The sequence below is a fragment of the Bombina bombina genome, chromosome 3 (assembly GCF_027579735.1).
Source record: "Bombina bombina isolate aBomBom1 chromosome 3, aBomBom1.pri, whole genome shotgun sequence".
NCBI classification, from domain to species: domain Eukaryota; kingdom Metazoa; phylum Chordata; class Amphibia; order Anura; family Bombinatoridae; genus Bombina; species Bombina bombina.
In genome coordinates, this window is record NC_069501.1 from 477,385,357 (window position 1) to 477,393,123 (window position 7,767).

At 35.2% G+C, this 7,767-nt stretch overlaps 1 protein-coding gene across 1 annotated transcript in view; it reads right to left on the reverse strand.

Annotated features, from left to right (window-relative positions):
- SMPD2 (sphingomyelin phosphodiesterase 2) overlaps positions 1-106 on the reverse strand; it is a 120,708-nt gene extending 120,602 nt beyond the window's left edge. The window contains exon 1 of the mRNA XM_053706796.1: positions 35-106. The gene's annotated coding sequence lies outside the window, so the exon portion shown is untranslated. The remainder of the gene's footprint in view (positions 1-34) is intronic.
- Positions 107-7,767: the final 7,661 nt, after the last annotated feature.

Consider the following 7,767-nt stretch of genomic DNA (forward strand, 5'->3'; position numbering starts at 1 on the left):
CAGCGTTCATTCAAATAATAGACATCCTACTTACTTTAATAGGTAAATTGTTCCCCAGCGATCCGCTGAATTCAACCAAAGAGAAGTCCCTACCAGTACCTTCCGCATTTTTTTAGCGCAAAGCATTTTGGGTATTGTAGTTTTTCCTTCGACATACTGTTTACATTAAATGGTGTACCAGTATGTATCAATACTACATATCCCAAAATGCATTGTGCTGAAGAAAGCCTGTCAATTTGTCAAATGTACCTTTTCCGTGTATTCAAATTTGTGTCTGTCCAGTGCATGAGCCTGTAGTATTTTTCGAGGTGTGTGTTATAAAAAAAAAAAAGGAAAAAAAGTATTTCGATTAGGACATAAAACGTAATGTTCCTGGTTCTTACATAAAGTAAAGATTTAATAGGAGTGAATGGTATAAGATTCACACAGAGCGATATATGTATAGGTTACCTCACAACATTAGAAAGTGCCACCGTGCACGAAGAATACCTTTTCCCTCCGCTAACAGAGCAACACACACACACACACATATATATATATATATATATATATATATATATATATATATATATATATATATATATATATATATATATATATATTGTGTACATATTTCATGTATTTTCTGTTTATCTTAAAGGGACAGTACATTGTAAAATTGTTTTTCCATAAATGTATTTTAAATGACTTGTTATACCAACTGCAGAGTATAAAATATTTGAGAAATTGCATTTTCGGGTTTATTTGTGTATCTGAAGTAGCTGGTTTTGTGCTTTGAAACCACAGCCTATTACAATGGGTTGAGCTTCAGGTAATATCAGATCTCATTATGTTATCACTTTTATGTACACAGACTTGCTTCCTTATCTTATATTTGTCTGGAACACCAAAGCTCAATACATAGAGAGAACAATGGAAAATTATCATTTTATTACTTAACTATCATGCCCCCCACTGAGGGTGTAATCTATTCTGCTGGCTGTGTTTACTTAGGCTTGTCAATAGCGTATACGCCAGTATCAAAACTTTCGGTATAGGTTGGGAAACCACAAGCTAAATCAGCTATTTCAAATGCTGAAATATAAGTAAAGGAGCTACTTGCAACCAATTTAATACACTCTAGCAGGTAAAAAGGATCATTGGGAATAATTTAAAGGGGAGAAAGTTTTTGGGTGAACTGTCCCTTTAATAAAGAGACCAAGAAAAATAAATATGGATGCTCATTTTATATATCTTTTTTATTTAAAGATATTATTAAGATAAACAGAAAATACATGAAATATGTACACAAAATATAACAAAAATAAACAAAATGGCTTCTTCAGGCAAAAGTCAATATTTAGTGTGACCTTTATATATATTGAAAGCATAAAATATCTTAGCATCTGTATTTTTTTAAGAATATTTGTGGACCTAAAAAGAAATGATTAATAACACTTGTTTTTATTTCAGATGGACCATATACGAGATTCATGCATGCAAAATTTGTTGGAGATGTAGAACATGTTGTATTTGAGTGAATACATATATAACAGATATATAAATACCATTAATTTCAGAATAATTAACAGTATTAATTTGCTTTAATATAATATAATGTTAGACACATGATGTTTCATATTAAAATGATCAGAGAGGTGATGTGATACTACCCCATCTGTGATTGATATTGTGAGTGATTTATGCAGGAAGTTATGGTCTAATGAATAACCATTTCATAGAAATAATCATTGTATGGGATAACTGTTAGAAATTAGTAAATGTATTGCTGTGTTGTGTGTCACGCTGCCCCCGGTGTTATGATGCGAGAATTGCAGCCAAGAGATGATTGGTTGTTGCAAGGATGCATCTCCTTGACAACATACATTCACAAGGTGAACCAATCAGAAGGGAAAAGCGTAAGGGCCAATAACAGAGCAGGTTTTCAAAAAAGGGCCTCCCATATCCTCACCCACGATGGAAACTTATATAAGCTAATGCAAGATAGGAAAAGGACAGATTCTGCTGAGCTGACTTGTAACTGGTTTGGGCGTGAAGTACCATTACTCTAGCAAAGCTGGTCTACCTTTTCTCATTGATTGCAAAATATACTTATTGGTATTTCTGAGGTGAGATTAAAACCTGCTGAGAGATATTGGATATCGATTGGTGTTCATCCTGGTAAAGTATTAAAAGATTGTGGATGGATTGAAGAGAGCAATTTGTGTTTTAAACTGTATTTCATAGTCTTGAATAGCTCTTAGTTTGCCTTTTGTATACAAAACATTTAAAGCAAAACATTCATTGTTGATGTATGTAGCAGATTTAAAGAAATAAATTGTATTTTAAAACTGGTATCCATAGCCCTATATAGTGTCAAATTTGTATGTTGTCGGCTAAGTAATTTATCTGTGCAATTTTTGAAGTTTTAAATTAGAATTGTGTTAGAATAAAGCGTGGGTAAATAGCTGAGTATTTTACTTAGAATCTCATTGTGTTAATTGAAGAAAGGCTATTGTAAATAGGCTAGTTTTAAAGGTAAACTTTTATGAGCTTTGTAAGAAGTATAGCATATATTAATAGTCTTTAAACTTGTTTATTTTTAAAGGATAATTATTAAATATATTGTGTTATAACCCTGCCATAGATTAACATATTATTTGGAGAGCACTACTGAGATTCTTATAAATATACTGACAACATCTTGAGTATCCAGTTTATTTACTAATTTCCCTTTGAGAGTGGCCTTGCTGATGCAAAAGTATGACTTTATGTCTGTCGAATTCTGTGATCTTTGGCATTTTTAATGGAATGATGTGATTGAAAGTTGGTGTTATTAGCAAGCTTCCAATGAATTAAACTCATACCAAATGTTTATGTAATGCTCAAGCATGTCTTGCACAAACCTGATGTAATAGACCTTTTTCACAGCAGTCATATTGACAGGAAATAGTAGGAAAAATACAGGTGTTTGCAATGACATTAATTAGGGTTCCATTCCATTTAGGTTTACGAGAGCCAAGTTCCTGCTATTGCTAAAGTGTAAGGGGAGGTCATACTAAATACTTGCCACTTTAGCCTATAGAAGCAGTTTTTCTGATTTTCTTTTCTGTTTTTTTTATACTGCATACACAACCTGTATTTTCTTGTTGTATTCTAATAAAGAGACTGAGAAATAATTATATATGGTCATTACACCATTGTTAAAACAACAAATCGAATGGTGGCCTTAGACATTTGCACAGTACTGTATATTTCCTGGTTGTTTATGAGTAATACAGTGTTTGAGAGTTTATTCCTGTTCGTAGAGCCTTGCCCTTGGTCATGCATGTTTTTGTTGGGGGGGGTTTCAAAGCCCCTCTCAGCCTAGCTAATGTGGGTGTGATAAACTGGAGGTACTGTGTGCTGCCAGAGATGAGGCCGCATTAAGAGGTATCAGGTTAACGCGCTGTACTCACCAGCACGCTAACCTGATGCCTCCAAGTTGGCCTGGGATCTGGCAGCATACAGTACCTCCAGCTTAGCTTAAGAGATTCATCAGAGCTGGTTGAGCGTAAATGATGCAGTGAAGATCATCATGCAGAATTCTCACAGCCTCTAAAGACATAGACTAAAGGATATTCAGGGATTTAGCTTAGCTCACTCACATTGGGAGGATAGAAGAATACAGACAGAAAAAAGGAGGGCAGGGAATAAGTCCAGATCAGCTGCCGCCTCTGTAGCTGCTAGGAAGTGTGTAATAACGCACATCTCCAGAGTCCCTGCCATTAGAGAGGCTAGAGTCCCAACGCTGAAAGACCCGCCCGCCTCTGATTAGTATTAAGGAACTCACTGTCTGGGGTTCTAAGTCTACTAGTGTGTGCTGTCCCTCCACGTTTTATTGCGCTGTCTACTCCACCTTCTACTCCTACAGTAACTGTGCTGGCACTAAGCCCATAAAAATAAAAATATTTTTTTTTTAAAAATGTGCTGTGCACAACCACTTGTGTGTTAGTGGTGGGGCGCAATGCAGGACTGAAGGCTGTTTCAACCACTAAATTTGAGATTGCCCTGCACAAACCAGGACAGTTGGAAGGTATGGTTACACTTGCATTTGGTGAACAAAACAATTTTTTTTTTTTTTTTTTTTTTGTTTTTAATTATTGTTAACGTCAATCTTCATTGCTTATCAATCATACTTGCAATTTTAAGCAACTTTCTAATTTTCTCCTATTATCAAATTTTCTTCATTTTCTTGCTATCTTTATATGAAAAAGCAGGAATGTAAGCTTAAGAGCCGGCCAATTTTTGGTTTAGCACCCTGGGTAGGGCTTGCTGATTGGTGGCAACATTTAGCCACCAATCAAAATTTGGGTTTAGTATTCCTTTCAACTTTCTTAATTCAGATAGGGCACGCAATTTTAAACAAATTTCCAATTTACCTTTATCATCCAATTTGCTTTGTTCTCTTGGTATTCTTTGTTGAAAGCTAAACCTAGGTAGGCTCAAATGCTAATTTCTAAGACCTTGAAGGCAGCTCTTGCATTTTTACAGTTTTTTACAGATAGACAGCGCAAGTTCATGTGTGCCATATAGATAAGATTGTGCTGGCTCCCATGGAGTTACCTAGGAGTCAGCATTGATTGGCTAAAATGCAAGTCTGTCAAAAGAACTGAGATAAGGGTCAGTCTGCAGAGGCTTAGATACAAGGTAAAAAAAGTGTATCAATATACCAGTGTTGGTTATGTAAAACTGGGGAATGGGCTATAAAGGGATTATTTATCTTTTTAAACAATAACAATTCAGGAGTAGACTGTCCCTTTAAGGACTGCGGATATTGCAATAATATATATATGTGTTCTTTTCATTTTTAAATATACATATATACAGTATATTAAATGAAAAGAACATTGTTTAATCTATATATAGAATATAGGAATTTAAAGTAGTTAAAGAATTTCTATTCAAAACACATTAAAATTGAATACAAATATTGCATGTTTCATGGTATTTGAAAGGGAAGGGCTCAAATGCGTATATACAGTATATATATTTCTACTGTATATATGTGTATGCATGTGTATATATGTGTTTATATGCATATGTGCACATACATATTTACACAATAAACACATAAATACACATGTAAGTGTGTGTAAGTATATATATATATATATATGTGTACATATATATATATATATACATATACACACATACACATATTTAGACATATATACATATATATTTTTATTTTTATATATATATATATATATATCAGGGCTCAAAATTTCCACTCTTTACTAGCCATTGGCTAGTGGAAATTTAATAGTGGCGAGTGAAAGTTAGTGAGTGAATGTTGAGCGATAAGGGAGAGGGTAAAAAGAGATTGAAGAGAGGAGGGATGGGAGAAAGATAGTAAAGAGAGAGAAGGGAGAGACGATAATTATTAAAGGAAAATCTCCAGGACTACAAAGACCTTCCATGAATGCCAGTACTCTCTTTCCCAACTCTCTCACTTCAACAACTTCCTATTTCTATCCAGCTATTGTCTTACCCAGAACCACCAAGCTGATGTTGCTAACTGCTATGCACTTTTTTTTGTTGTTAATCTATTACTGTATGTAGTATTATTTAATTTCTTCAGGTATAAAATAAAGAATATTAAAAATGTCTGTACAATAATGTATTTCACCTTGGCTAAACATATACAAAAGAGGGCATGCAGTAGTGGGTTTGATGTGAGCAGGTAGTGGGTTGGATCAGAAGTGGCGAGTAACATTTTGGCCTGGCTAGAAGTTAATAACCTGAAATTTTGAGCCCTGTATATATATATATACAGTCATGGCCAATACATTTGGCACCCCTGCATTTCTGTCATATAATGTACCACTTCACCCAGAAAATTGTTGCAATTACAAATGTTTAGGCATTATCATGTTTATTTCTTTTGTTTGTATTAGTATGACACAAAAAAGTGGAGAAAAAAAAGCCAAATCTGACACATTCCACGCAAAACTCCAAAAATAGACTGGACAAAATTATTGGCACCCTCAATTTAATATTTGGTAGCACAGCCTGTGGAAAAAATAACTGAAATCAATCGCTTCCTGTAACATTCAATGAGTGTCTTACACCTCTCTACTGGATTTTTGGACCACTCTTCTTTTGCCAACTGCTCCAGGTCTCTCAGATTGGAAGGGTTCCTTTTGCCAACTGCTGTCTCTCCACAGGTGCTCTATGGGATTGATATCTGGACTCATTGCTGGCCATTTCATTACTCTCCAGCGCTTTGTCTTAAACCATTTCTGGGAGCTTTTTGACATGTGCTTTGGGTCATTGTCCTGCTGTAAGACCCATGACCTCTGATGGAGACCCAACTTTCTGACACTGGGCCCTACATTGCACCACAAAATTCTTTGGTAGTCTTTAGATTTCATAATGCCATGCACAGAGTCAAGATATCCAGTGTCTGAAGCAGCAAAGCAACCCCAAAACTTTAGTGAACCTCCACCACGATTGACTGTAGGGACTGTATTCCTTTCTTTAAAAACCTAATTTATTTTTCTGAAAACAGTAGAATTATGGGCCTTACCAAAAAGCTGTAATTTTGTTTTGTCTGTCCACAACACATTCTCCCAAAAGGAAATATCCTTCCTCAGATAAGTTTTGGCAAACTCCAATCTGGCTTTCTATGTTTCTGTGCCAGCAGTGGGGTCCTCCTGGGTCTCCTACCATAGCGTCCCTTTTCATTCAGATGGTGACGTATAGTGCAAGCTGACACATTTGTACCCTGTGCCTGAAGGTCAGCTTCAATTTGTCTGAAAGTTGATTCAGGTTCTTTATCCAACATTCGAACAATCCTTCGTTGCAATCTGATCAAGTTTTCTTTTTTGTCCACGTCCAGGGAGATTAGCTACAGTGCCATGGGCTGTAAACTTCTTGGCAATGTTGCGCACAGTGGACACAGGAACATTAAGATCTCTGGAGATGGACTTGCAACCTTGAGATTGTCCATGCTTTTCCACAATTTTTATTTTCAAATCCTCAGACAATTCTTTGCTGTTCTTTTTTTTCTCCATGCTCAGTGTGGCACACAGAGACACACAACAGAAAGGTTGAGTCAATTTTTCACCATTTTAACTGGTTGCCATTGTGATTTCTATATTGTCAGCACCTGTTAATTGATACAGGTGAGTTTAATTACAAATAACAGGAGCATCACAAAGTTGGAATGCAATTATTTCTTAAAATTTTGAGACGGTGCCAATAATTTTGTGCGGTCCGAGTTTTGCGTGGAATATGTCAGATTTTTTTCTCCACTTTTTTGTGTCATACCAATACAAAAAAAAACAAACATGAGAATGCCTTAACATTTGTAATTGCAACAATTTTCTGGGCAAAGTGGTGCATTATCTAACAGGAATGCAGGGTTGCCAATATTTTTTACCATGACTGTGTGTATATATATATATATATATATATATATTCACATATATACATTCAGCCCTATCCAGTCAAACACCTTGTCATGTACCATATGCCTTTTCACCATTTTAAAACCTTTTTAAGATTTTTTTTATTTAAAAAGTGTATATGTGAGTGTAAGAGTTTAAGTTAAATATGTTTTTTGGTGTGTTTTGTGAACTTTTTTTTTACTCTTACACTTTACTTCAGGTCTCAAGTCATGCCAAATATTCTAGCGCAGTTTCAGCTTTCGCTCGAGCGCAAACTATAACTTTCAACTTCACAATAATTAGTGCTGTCATGATAACCATTGAAAGTATAGGTTGCGCTAGAGCGATGTGACTC